This window comes from Protomyctophum bolini, assembly GCF_963924005.1.
Source record: "Protomyctophum bolini genome assembly, chromosome: 3".
Taxonomy (NCBI): Eukaryota; Metazoa; Chordata; class Actinopteri; order Myctophiformes; family Myctophidae; genus Protomyctophum; species Protomyctophum bolini.
This window is the reverse complement of record NC_137864.1, coordinates 47719334-47733276: the sequence shown is the minus strand read 5'-3', so window position 1 is coordinate 47733276 and position 13943 is coordinate 47719334. Positions and strand designations below refer to the sequence as shown.

Sequence of the window (13943 nt, the reverse complement as noted above, 5' to 3'; positions counted from 1 at the left end):
TACTATGTGGTTTAAATAAAACTGATAAAAATGAATGAAGAAATAAAATAATTTAAACATGATAAGAAAACGAGGCATGATGCATCGTATTTACCGTGCAGTGTAAGTTCCAGTAGATGTCACATCTACAAGGCAGCACTCATGCACTCCAGTCACCGTCCACTCCCTCCCGGAGTATATTTATTATCCCACGATTTTGTAACCCATTTTTCACCCCTGTGTCAATCATCTAATGTGATCCTGGGCTCTACACACCCTCCGCCAACCTGGGGAGAGCAACGGACTTGAACTCATGCTTCCTTCATGCCTGAGTGTCCAAGTTGCTCCTTTACACCTGACAGGGGGGGAGTTTCCCTGGTTGGACGTATAGCGTGTGGAAGGAACACGTTATTCCAAACAGTTCCTTTCCCCTCCATCAGGCGCCCCGGCTGGCCAGGGGGAGGCGACTGTGATACTTTGATGTGTGCATAAATTCAGCGGTGTCCTCCGAGGCCACGTTTGACGTGGCAGTGGCAGAGAGGGAGCTGGCATGACAATAGCATAGTGTTCCTGTCTGTCTGTCTGCTCTCATTGCTCTAATCATTTACATGGCATCACGACTGCCCTTATCTCCCATCGGCCCGAACACTGCACGCTGCATGGCGCACCGCATGTCGGCATAACTCTCTGTCTGTGTCTCTGAACACACACACACACACACACACACACACACACAGACAGATCTGTTTGATCAGCCGCTTTATGTGTGCAAATGCCAGATCTGTCTGTGTCTCATTCAAATAGACAGACATTCACAGCCAAACCTACTTAACCTGCAATGAGATGAGATGATTGCTGATGTGAGGTTTGGTTTTTCACAACTTCCACGAGGGGGGCTGATGATGTGGGAACTTAAGGCACCTCAAAGGTGATGGTGATGATAGACAGAGTGACGGAACCAAGCCCTCAGCGTGACGGAATGAATGATGATAGACAGAGTGACGGAACCAAGCCCTCAGCGTGACGGAATGAATGATGATAGACAGAGTGACGGAACCAAGCCCTCAGCGTGACGGAATGAAGCCCTCAGAGTATGTGAGCGTTTTATTTTTGGATATCAATCATAGGAAGCAGGGCAACCTTGACCTGGAAGATAACATTGCACAATACTTTTCACCACGGTGCTAGATTAATTATCAAGGTCGCGTTATGTAAGCTTATGTTGCGTTCACACGGGCAGACACAAAGACACTGTGGTCTACTATTCATTGTCAATGGAAGCCAGCGACATGACGATGCAGAGACGCAATGATGCATGTAGCGCTGCTCCAAATGATACTCCCATGCATCTTTGCGTCTTTGCATCTGCCCGTGTGAACGCACCATTATAAGCTCAGAGGAAAACTCAGACCCAGATGGAGACACACACAGAAAATAGAGACATACAGTTAAGTTAACAGTTTAGATTTTTGAAACGGACATAATACACACAGACACTCCCTATCTCACTCTAAGGCAGACAACACACACACACACACACACACACACACACACACACACACACGTGTGCATGCGCACACACACACACACAACATACAGAATAAGCACAAACATTCCATGATTTGTGGTTACCCGTGATTGAGTGTTAATAAGAAGGGGTGTTTCTCTGATGCGCAACAGCTGCCAGTAGTGGGCGGTGTGTGTGTGTGTGTGTTTCACAGCAGTTTTGAATATGAACCGTCAAGATATTATTGACCAAAGTGGAGTTCTGGTCTGGTTGAAGTGGTCATAACCAGCCAGCAGTCATATCACTCCAGGTTTATCACCAGTTGTTTGTACAAGTGTGTCTGGGCGATGGTTTAGTGGTGGAGTTTAGGGTGGTCACAGTGTCTTTGTGTCTGCCCGTGTGAGTTTAGGGTGGACTCCATTCTGTGTGTCATCATGTGTCCTTAGGCGCCCAACAAAAGATAGCCTAAACTAAATGCATTGCTGAATTGATAATTTTTGACACCACTAATATGCACACACACATATATATATATATATATATATATATATATATATATATACAAATATTGACCCATAAGCATTATATGCAATCGTAACTCATAAAATATGCACAAATGCATATACAGTATTAGGCAGTCATTTCAGCTCTGGTGGCATGTGAGGACTTTGAAGCGGCGAATGCCCACAAACGACAGCTTTGTCCTTGGCCGGGAAAGTTGAACTGCACCTCACACACACACACACACACACACACACACACACACACACACACTTTGTTTGTGTCAGGCCAGTTCATGGCTCCATTTGTCTCAATAGGCTGATTCATTAGAACTTCCTCATGACATGAGTGGTGAAAGGGGGAGGGCAGAAAAATAGAGGGGAATGGTAAAGGTGTGGATAGGATGCTTTTTATAGAGTTGGCGTTCTGTCGTCAGAGCTTACACGACCTGGTAGGAGTCGAGTCAAGCTGGATTTGTCATAAACTACAAGGGGTGAGTATTCAATATTCAGTGGGTGCATGGGGCTGACATGGGTTTTCTCAAGAGGGTGACTGATATCTCCCTCAGGCATCCATGAGAGATTAGTTGCGCCTTTGCTCCTTTGCTTAGCAAGGAGACAGTTGAGGTGGTTTTGGGGCGGTAGTATAAGGATGCCTCCTGGTCGCCTCCCCGGGGAGATGTTCCTGGCATCAGTGGCATGCCCAGCTGGGAGGAAGCCACGGGGCATTGTATCTCCCTGCTGGCCCCTGGGAACGACTCAGTCAGAGCTGGCTGGTGTGGCGAGGTAAAGGGTAGTCTGGGCTCCACTGCAGGAACTGCTGCCCCTGTGACACGACTTCAGATAAACGGTTGAAGATGGATGGATGGATGAAAATGTTAACAACAAAGACAGTTTGGGAGTTCGTACTTTTTTGCAGTCCCACCATCAGCCTTTAGTGATTTTTTACCATATAGTATACCATTATAAATCCCTCATCTCTTGATATGAGATATGATATGCATTCTTTGCTTTATGGCTCGCATCGCATGTACTAAATAATGAGAGGAACAGCCAGGGAGCCTCCTTGGACTGTAAGTGGATGCTGTTGTAAGTGTTTTAGCAGAGGGGTAATCTTCGTCCATGCTATCCGCCTGAAAGCGCATATCACATTTGACAATTGACAGACGTTAAAACTAGGGATGTCCCGATCGATCGGCCTCCCGATCGATCGGGCCCGATCACGTCATTTTCAAAAGATCGGGATCGGGAAAAAAATATCGGGAAAAAATTATTTATTAAATATAATATATTTTTTTTTTATTAAATCTTTTCTTAATTGTATTTAACGTTACAGAAGAAACGTGACCATCTATAAGTCTTAAAGTCATCCTCCCGAGTCTTTAGTTATGTTTTTTAATACAGATTGGTTCATAATTAATAACAACAAAACATCCTCCTCTCGAAGCAGCCTCTTGCTGCTGCTCCTAGGAAAACTTAGCGCACGACAGTGACGTTGGCCCTAAACAGCAGATCTGCAAGCTCACAAAGAGTTGCTTTCGCAACGCGCTGTGATCTTGTAGATTTGCTATTTGGCGACGAATGGCGACGTTCGTGTAACTTGCGTGGCTAGTAGGCTAATAGCAGAAAGCTAACGACAACAAGCGGCAGCGGCTGCACTGAAACAACCGACGCTTAAAGCGACTTTTAAAAAGAAGGAACCACAGAGAGAGAGAGAGAGAGAGATGAGGAGAATCCAGCCCTCGCAAAGACCACTCGGTGGAATAATTATTGATCGTCATACACAGAGACACACACAGCGGAGTAACCTCGAATCAACAGGCTTCTAAGCACCGTCTTGTTCAGATCTGCTTCTGCATCTGCACTCGCTGTTTGAGTGCTAAAAAGGGAGAGAGAGAGCAAAAACAACTCGTTGTTGTTGCTCTGTCCACCCGGAGCAGGAGAAGAACATTCCGTCTGAAAAGTCCCAACAAAATACTCTATGTCCAATCCATGACTGTAGATAGAAACCCTTCTTCTAATAATATAAGCATAATATCTCATGCAGAGATCTTTATTGTAAACTTTTGTAAATGTTTCTGTGCAACACGGAATCCCTCCTCTCCCCAGTGAGCTCTCCTCTCCTCCCTGCATGTGCTGCGACTCTGCACCACGTGTGAGCGCATAGGTGCATTCTTTTTCCCTTGAACATAATGATGAGGCACATTAAAATAGCAATATATGTTTTTTTTTCCCCCTTTAAATAATGAAAAGGCAGAAATGTCTAATAAAATAATATATGCTAAAAAAAGAATAAAAGATAATGCTATAAATAAACTTTTTGAGTGGTGCAAGCCAGTCCCTTGGACTTATGTGTGTGGGTGCCTGCCTGGCTGGCTGGGTATGAGCATGAAAACAGCATGGTTGTTTTTCACCACCTGTGTGCAACCTAACACACGCACACAAACACATGCCCATATTAACTGTATATGATGATTTCGTGTGTGCCAGTACAGTACAGTAGAGGGTACAGTAGAGGGACCGGCACACAGTAACTCTGTCATTTCTCAACCGTTTCGGACACGGGGCGGCAGTTCGGAACCGTTTTAGTCCCTTTTTTTTTCTTACTGTATTGCCAAAATGTATCTGATTGGGAAGAATTATCGGAAATGATCGGAATTGTATCGGGAGCAAAAAAAAGTGATCGGATCGGGAAATATCGGGATCGGCAGATCCTCAAACTCAAATGATCGGGATCGGATCGGGAGCAAAAAAACGTGATCGGGACAACTCTAGTTAAAACCTTCCATGCAACAGTAGACTAGTCACAACATAAGATATGTTGATGTAGTCTGTGGCGGCGTGGCCTTATCTTAGGGTTGTTTTACTTCAATGTTGTTGCTCTCAAGCATTGTAGCATACTGTGTTTGGTAGAAGTTAATGACAAGATCCTTCATTTTGGGCCGTGTACTCAAGTGTTTTGATGTTGTCTGGTCCCATGAAGATGTTGGCTTTTCAGACTTGTCGAATTATGATTTAAACGTCTTTTCAGAATTGTCCAAATGCAGTAGTAGTCTTCCCTTGTCACTGGGATAGTAAAAGTCTGCTGCATGGCATGCTATCTTTTTAAGTACCGGTGCTCCATGTACGGTTGATAATGCTGCTGGACACAGAGTTTTTATTGAGTAATATTCAACATGAACTTCAATTTCCTTGAGAGAACTGCATCTGAAAGTAGTCCACTGGCGACCTGCCTGGAATGCCTTGTATGGGATGAGGAGAGTGTGGAAATGTGACATGGGACTTGGGAGATGACCTCAAGAGGTGGCTGTATGTGTACGTGGCTACAGTGGAATCGATACTGCTCAATTGGACGTCGACATAAAAAGGTAGACGCCTCCTTCGGCTCGGGCGTGTCTCTCTTGGAGGCATTGGAGGCCAGCTTTTCCGAGATTCCTTGCGAAGCATATCGCGGAAGCATCACGCAAGGGGACGTTCAGTAGTCCAATCAGAGGCACGACTCCTAGCGGCACTTGCTTTAGCAATGTAAACATTTGTTTGACATGAGAGAGTAAACTGAGCCGAATAATGTAAGCTTGTCTGCTTAACCTGTTTAACACAGGTGTAAATGTTGTCACCTCGGGTTGCACAGGTAAAGCAAATATTGGACGACTGTGGTATGTCTTACGTTTGGTTGGCCCAAACATTCACTGGTTGAAGCGAAAAGTTGAAAGATCAGTTTTTGCAAAAGTGGCCAAAGTGAACTTAATAATATGACATCATGTAAAGTTTACGTTGAGTACAAACAAGAGTTTAAATTAGAAAAATACCTGTTATGTGAAAACCATAAGTAGTAAGTATAGACAGACCATTCGTAACTTTAGGTTAAACAACACAAGACTCCCAAAGGTCACTGGCCGATATAAAGCACTGGAAAGAGGATTTGTAATCTATGTAATGAAAACGGAGTCGGAGATGAGTATCATGTTATGTTGGAATGTAAGAATACTAGCATTATGAACTTCAGACAAAAATTACTAAAATTAAAATCTAAAGAAACCTACAAAGCGGGTGCTTTTCTGAAAAATGTTCTTCCACTGTTTTCAAATAATGACTGCCTTTTGCCATGTCTGTATTGTATAGTATTTATATGAATCTGTGCTCCATACCATGTGAACATGGTCGTGAGTTAACCCATTCTGAACGGGAACCCATTTTGGTGTTAGCATCATGTTATGCTTTATCTATTGAAAAATAGCAGATCTACAAGCTCGTAGCGCGCCACCGAGTAGCGCGCTACGAGCTTGTAGGTCTGCTATTTTTGAAAAATCGAAGAACGACTGACATTTTTTAGAATCTGATCTCAGGTCAGAATGGGTTAATCAGACCTGTGTGTGTCCAGTGGAAACCTCGTATGAATCTGATCTCAGGTCAGAATGGGTTAAATAAATGATGATGTTTCCTCATGCCAATAAAGCTTCCTTGGATTGAAGTCCCGGAAAAGACGCACTGTGATTGGCCAGTAGTCACTTGAGTGGCAGCGACGCACGCAGTGCGACTTCTGCACTTCCTTTTGACTTCCGCCTTCGTTGGGAGACTCAACACTCCAATGCACTGCAGCAGCCAATGAGGCATCGCTTTTTAAACTAGAACAAGTGCCCGTTGGGGGGTGATCAGGTGTGATCAATTGGCTAATTAATGGTGAGGTCGCGCATCATTGTGATGTCAGAACAGGCCAGCTCCATATATGGAGATCTATGGGTGAACAGTGCCCGTTGAGGGGGGAGTGATCAGGTGTGATCTCAGAACAGGCCAGCTCCATATATGGAGATCTAGGGGTGATCTTGATTTGTTGATCTGTCCGGAGCATGGGCAGAGAGGCTTTAGTGCTGGTTCTGGACAACCGGCGACATCTGACGGACTCGGCACCGGGCACTGCACTCCCTGTTGTGGGAGTGCAGTGTGTGCACTCCCACACGTGTGTGTGTGTGTGTGTGTGTGTCAAACTTGGCAAACATTTCTCGAGTGACGAGGATTCCAGACGTACTCACGTACATACACACAGAGACGTGGTGCATTTATAGTAGGATATCTATGGCCCTGGATGGCATCTACACAAGAATGCCACGAATGGCACTTGATGTAACATGAGCCGACCACATCAGAAACTACTTGGACCTTTGTACGTTTGTGGAGGCTTCAAAGGGACAGTTACAGAGATCGCCATATGGAGATAAGGGACACAGATAGACCGAGAACGACAGATACAGAGATCTCCATATATGGGCAAAAAAGGGACGCAGAAAGACTGGTATTCTAAAGGCCTATTTGCGAACGCAGTGAGCACTTACTACCAGTAAGACGCGCAAACGCGGGAAGCGAATGCAGCTCGTACATATTTGGGGGTTTTTTAAGATTTATTTTTAAGTTATTATTTATTTAAGTTAAGTTATTTTTAAGTTAAGTTTTTAACTTAGCCATAACCATATAAGGAGTCCCCAGAGCAGCTATACGTCCAAATATGGAGTGTGTTGCATAAATCACAAACAAATCACTCCATCGCTCCATATATGGGCACAAAGGGGGGACACACGGACACACGCACAGACATGATCTGCTAGGTCTCATAGTAAGTGCTCACTGCGTTCGCAATCACTGCGTTCGCAATGAGGCCTAGCAGATCATGTCTGTGTGTGTGTGTGTGTGTCCCCTTTGTGCCCATATATGGAGCTGAGTGATTTGTGAATCACTCAGCTCCATATATGGGCACAAAAGGGGCCAGGTCCACATATACAGTAACAGCGGGACAGACAGACAGACGGACATGCACACACACGAGCTGCGTTCGCTTCACGCGTTTGCCCGTCTTACTTGTCATAGTTTGGATTTTTGGTGGTGAGGTGACCACCACTCCGGTGGTGAGCTGACCACCGGAGCTGAAATAACGTTGAGCAGTGGTGAGTAAAAACAGAGAGAAGGGCTGGAGCGGTGGCGGTGGTTTGCTCTTCACCGCGGCTCGTGACGTCATGTTGTAGTTCGGTGGTCACCCCACCACCGAAAATCCAGACAATGCCTTAACAAGCCCCCCTGTCACTATGATTCAGACATATTGGTTGGATCGGCTGTGCGATGTACGTAGGTGTGAGGGCTGTGTAGTGGCACGAACTCTACATGTGAACCTCTAGTTATGAATAATGGCTAAGGCTCCAACCAGTTTTTCTTTCCCCAAGAGATGGCAGCATTCCAGATAATTCACCCATGGGCTGTTATAACAACCTGCTGTGTACCAGGCACTGATCGTATCTCAGTAACCTTTCCTACATCAATTGTTTTTACGATGGAATCCACAACTGAAAAAACATTGTTGTTGTTGTTGTTGTTTTTTGCAGAGGATAAAAATCATGTGTTCTTATTGCACACATTTCCTAGAAATGCTTTTCTCTCCAATACCTCATCTCACATTTATTTTATTTTGACCGGCAGGAGTGGAAACGATGCTTGTTTTTTATCTCATGTCATCATTCCTGAATCTCTGGCACGTGGCGTGGAAATAATCTGTGCTGTTGAGTGGAATGGGTGTCGTAACTAACTAGTTGGCAATAAGATATGTTTGTCTGGGTTCCTCCCTTTCTGTCTCCATGTTAAACCCAGTGGGTCTCCTCTTCCAAACGTCAGATTTATTTCATGTCTTATTGGCCCTCACTAGTCCACTGGTTCCATAACATTATGGTCACGACCCATTTTGAGTTGCTCAGGGTTGCAAGTATATCCTGCTTTTTATTTTTATTTGTTACCTTTACTATAATATTTTTTTAAATAATGGGGTATGTGAATGTACGTGATTTTAATGCGTTTTGTATGTCCCTGAGAAACACTACATTTCTCTATTGGGTCTCCAGCTGAAATGTTTGAGCGATCCTAGGAGGACTAGGTCTGTAGGTCACATACTAGGAGATATTTTTGTCTTTATTGTTTTACCTAAAACAGATGTATATTATTAGCCTATGTTGTTACTTGTGACCAGCATGCATTCTAAGGTCCTATTAAGACCTATTCTAAGGTCTTAATGCAACTATAATTTTTGCATACAGTACAAATGATTGACTGACTGTCAAGACTTTAAATGAAGTGAATTGAATTTGAAATATTCTCCTTTAATGGCTATGATGAATACTTTTGGGGCTACATAACAGTACCTGCAGCCAGTTTTCTCTTGTTCTCCTACTTTTATGAATTCCTTGCTATATTGTGAATTTCACAAAGGGCAGCTCTTGATCTGATGAAAAATACATTACAGCGCGTACCTCTGTCACATGGCGTTATATTCATAACGGGGAGGTCAAGCGAGTTCACTGCCTAAACCCCCACGATCCACAATTCCACATCCCAAATTGGGGCAAGAGATACCCCCAGGGCATGAATCAGCCATATTCATTAGCTTAGGAAATATATTATTTGAACAACCAATGTAGTCTAGTGCTTGTGGCCATTTGCACGTGTTTTTTCCAGTTATTAGAAATGTATTTACACATGAATTATTAATATTAAATGTTATCTGTAGTGAACATAAAGGTCTATAGTTTCTCCAATCCACGTGATATGTTAATGATTTACATTTTACTGATTTGCAATTGCATACTATACTACTATGGGCTCCATTTTCGTCACCGCTAAACCCCTTATCCCTAAACTTTGAATAGTTCAACTATAGCCAATCTACAACATTGACACATGAGCTTGTAGACTGGGCCATTTTAACTATTCAAAAATGTTTTTGCAAAATAGTAAAAAAAGGATAAGAAGTTTAGGGATAAGGAGTTTAGCGGTGACGAAAATGGAGCCTGTGTGTGTGGCATGTGTGCGTGTGTGTGCGCGTGTGTGTGTGTGTGTGTGTGTGTGTGTGTGAGACATGTGAGAGCCAGGAATTTCTATTTTCTGCACACATGGCTGAGCAGTGGAGTGGGGTACAGTAACACTATGATGCATGTATAGCACTGACCCAGTTTGATATGAATTAGGCCACGGAACACAATTTGATAACATTTTCAGTCACTGAGCCCTGCTGGGGACCACCTGGAACCTCCTCTAGCCCATTCTGAACGGGAACCCATGTTGGTGTTAGCATCATGTTATGCTTTAGCTATTGAAAAATAGCAGATCTACAAGCTCATAGCGCGCCACCGAGTGGCGCGCTACGAGCTTGTAGGTCTGCTATTTTTGAAAAATCGAAGAACGACTGACATTTTTAGAATCTGATCTCAGGTCAGAATGGGTTAATCAGACCAGTGTGTGTGTCCAGTGGAAACCTCGTATGAATCTGATCTCAGGTCAGAATGGGCTAGGATCGCTGGCGGTGCCCGTATCCCACGTTGATGGGAAGAGGCCTGTCCATTCAGGTTACTGTGGCTGCAGTGCACAATCTGCACAAAAGTATATGTCGGTGTGTGTATTAATGGAAGCACTTCGACGGGCAAGTGCTTTGCAATTTGTTGATTTACGCACTGTGTGAAATCCGCCTTGGGTATTCTAGTACATGCAGTTGCAGTATACTATGTGGTGTGACATAATTGTTATCCAGCACAGAGTTACATCTCCACTGACTATAAAGCTTACACTGTTCAACTTGCACTGTAATTTCCTATAATGATAGGTGCTTATTAACGTGCATTACACACACACACACACACACACACACACACACCAGCCACCCTCTGCCTGGCTACAGTACTTCATTTTCCTCTGACTTCTTGCTGAAGGACTCGGCATGGAGAGTCACAACCAGTAATCCCTGCTCATAAATAATCCAAAGTTGTATCCCTTTTTAACTGGTGGAGAATGCTGTGGGCGAGAGCAATCTGCACTCCACTCCACTCAGCTATGCACTAATGTTAGACCAGGCATCTCCAGCCCGTATGCAAGCGGGGACTGCAGAGCAAAGACAGGTTTATTTTGGGACAGGTATGCCGAGTCTTTGCTAGGAGTAGATGTTGAAATTATTTAGAACTTTTAGTTGGGTGTAAGTAAGAAGTAGAACTCGATAGCATTGTCTGATTAGCATGTTTTGATTCACCTGCAAACGTACTTACCGTTATGTCACAGTTAGACATTTCACAGCCTTGATTTGAGTGGGGTAGAAGGACGATTGAAACATCTGCGTGGTGAATACAGGTCTTTTAGCTGTTTTAGCTGTAAATTACTTTAGACAAGACGACAATATGTTGTCCTCCCCAGCGCAACATGATGGCATTACCAGTAAATAGTTTCCAATGTGGCAGATTGGTAGCTTTCATCCCCAACGAGGGATTGATCCTCTCCTCCTTGACAGATTTGACTAACATAAAACCACACTAAACCACACTGACACAGCAAGCAGGGAATCCCTGCCACTTAGAGTCTGACAGCTGGATATATATACAGTAGCTTGGCCTGGACAGCATCCACCCCAATCCCCTTCTCTCAACTTGAATAATTGATTAGAAATTGATTTAGGGTCATCTAAGAACTGCCTGCTTGCTTGCTTGCTTGCTTTCTGACGACAGTTGGCTGTGGACTATATAGCGGAAAAGCATTTATTTTCTTTGCCTGTGATTATGTGTCTTTTCTGCTCACGTCGGCAGTAAAGCCAAGCGCCAAATGGATGCACGTCTGAAGGAGGAAGTGGCAATTAAAAGTGCATTCGATACCACAGACGGTGGGAAGATTGTTTTCTGCAGTGATGATCGACTGCAAATCATTCTAACACATGGCCCGCCTTTACAGTGCACCGAACGTCAGTTACCTCATTCCACCAGAGGAATGGTTTGGAAATGGAGGCTTAATGAGCATGGGTGGATTGCGTTAAGAGTTAAATGCCAAGCAGTGCCCTTTTCTTTTAATGTTTTAGGGTTTCGCCTTTATTTTATATTTTTTATGGAGGGACAGACAGTAGGCTGACAGATGGGGGGAAGACATGCAGTAAAGGCCGTCGGGGATCGGGAGTCGAACCCACGGCACACTGCCAGACTGGACTGCCAGCCAAGGTGCCTGGACCACTGAGCCATGGCCCAGAGCAGTGCCCTTTTGAATTCATATGAATGGTCTACTCTACTGCAACGAAATCTACAGGAGGGCCCTCCTCAAAGGGCTTTTTCAGAGCTCACACTTGAAAAGTTGAAAGTTGAAAATCCAGCAATGAAATGATGTCATGGAGGCAGCTGGCATTCACTATTATTTCCTTTGGTTGGTTATCGTGCAAATAAATAGTCAGTAATAATCAGAGTGAAGGAAAAGAGAGTCAAAAGATGAGTAGGATTGAAGCAAAGCTCCTCCATGTGATAAAGACTTGTTCTGAACTTTATGTGGACAGCGTGTGTACCCTGTGTGGAGTTCAGAAGTCATTCACATGCTAATTTAATGTCATTCCCCTGGCCTCTTTTTGTACCTCCTGAGTTAACAAATTGACCTAACCACAACGATGTGACAACACTAAAAATCCATTAACCAGCCATGTCAATGATGTCATGTTCAACTCTCGGCCTCAAACTCAAAAACATTGTATGAGAAACCGTCTTAATTGGGTTGTAAATCGGGGTACTTTTTTTTACTGACTTGTCGTTTTTTTTTGGTGTCACTTTTTTATTGTTATTTAGTAGGGATCCGCCGATATGGAAATTCTTGGCCGATGCCGATGTTTAAAATCTAAGAACTACTGACATAGAAACATAGATTTTTCAGAAAACTGTCAGTATTTAGAAGACATTTTTAGAATCTGATCTCGGGTCTAAATGGGTTAACAACAGCTCATAAAGATCGGCTACTGCCATCGGTAAATGTCAGTTTTATATATATATACCGATATCGATATCGATATCGGCCACATATCGATACCGATATGTGGCCGATACATCGGGTGTATCCCTATTATTTTGAGTAGCCAAATATTCTTTCTCCATTAAGTCATTATGTCAATGAATTCCTCCCCGCACACATTTCTGTGTTGTCAATGCTGTTGTATCCTATTATTGGTGTCACTGTTGCAGTGATAGTGTTTGAACTCTAACATATGTTGCAACTTGCAAGCGTACCAATATAGTTAAGGGTTCTCTAAGAATGAATTGTTTTCTAACAACAACAACCCCTCGCCCACTTTGTTTAGATGTATAGTCCTCCTTCAAGATCTTTTTGGATATTCCTCGTTGTTAGGAAAGTAGTGGATTAAGTGGAAGTCCTGAGGAGGTCAGTGGGGGCCCTGGTGTGGGGGGGGGGGGGGATGGGACATTCCCTTGCCTTTATTGTCAGAGCTCGCTGAAAGCAGTGGGGTATGGCTGGCTTTGGCCCTTTGTTGACACTTGCCAATGATGATGATTGTATGAAAGAGTGAAGAAAAGAAGGAAAGGAGAGAAGGAGAGAGTAGGGAGAGAGGTTAGAGAGAGAGAGAGAGAGTAGGTACTTCCAGTTCCAGAGTTAAGATTTGATTTCCATGCAAGCCACACGCATGTTCCAGTTGTGCTGCATAGTGGTTCCATAAACCAAGCATGTACAACGTGTGGTGTATATGCAAGCTAGAGAGTGAGAAAGAACCAGAAAAGCTTTTCCAGAGCAGTTGGTTTAGTTTCATTACTAGCCACCTCTCTGTGCTCTTTCTGCGCCTCTCTCTCTATCAAGTCTGAGCCAACTTAGCCAAGTAACACAAACATTTGGAAGGAAGGGCTGTGAAATCCTTCTCAAGGTCCCAGAGAAGTTTAAACGACAGACAGCCAAAGGACTCTGCATGGGTGGGTGGGGGGCATGGAGCCTGTGTCATTTCATCTGTAAGCCGTGTGCGTTGCATGTGTGTGTGTGCGTGCGTGCAGGTTTTGTGTGTTGTGTCCACTAGTCCAGGAGAATTCTAATCATGACTGCCCCTCCCCCACACCCCTCTCTTCACCCACCCCTCCCCAACACATGCAGCAGCCCCCATCAATTTAGAGCTTCTCACACACACACACACACACACACAC

General features: G+C 44.0%; 1 protein-coding gene across 2 annotated transcripts in view; it reads left to right on the top strand.

The window, feature by feature from the left end:
• Window positions 1-13943, top strand: part of add3a (adducin 3 (gamma) a) — a 137330-nt gene that overhangs the window by 33420 nt on the left and 89967 nt on the right. The gene's annotated exons all lie outside the window — the stretch shown is intronic.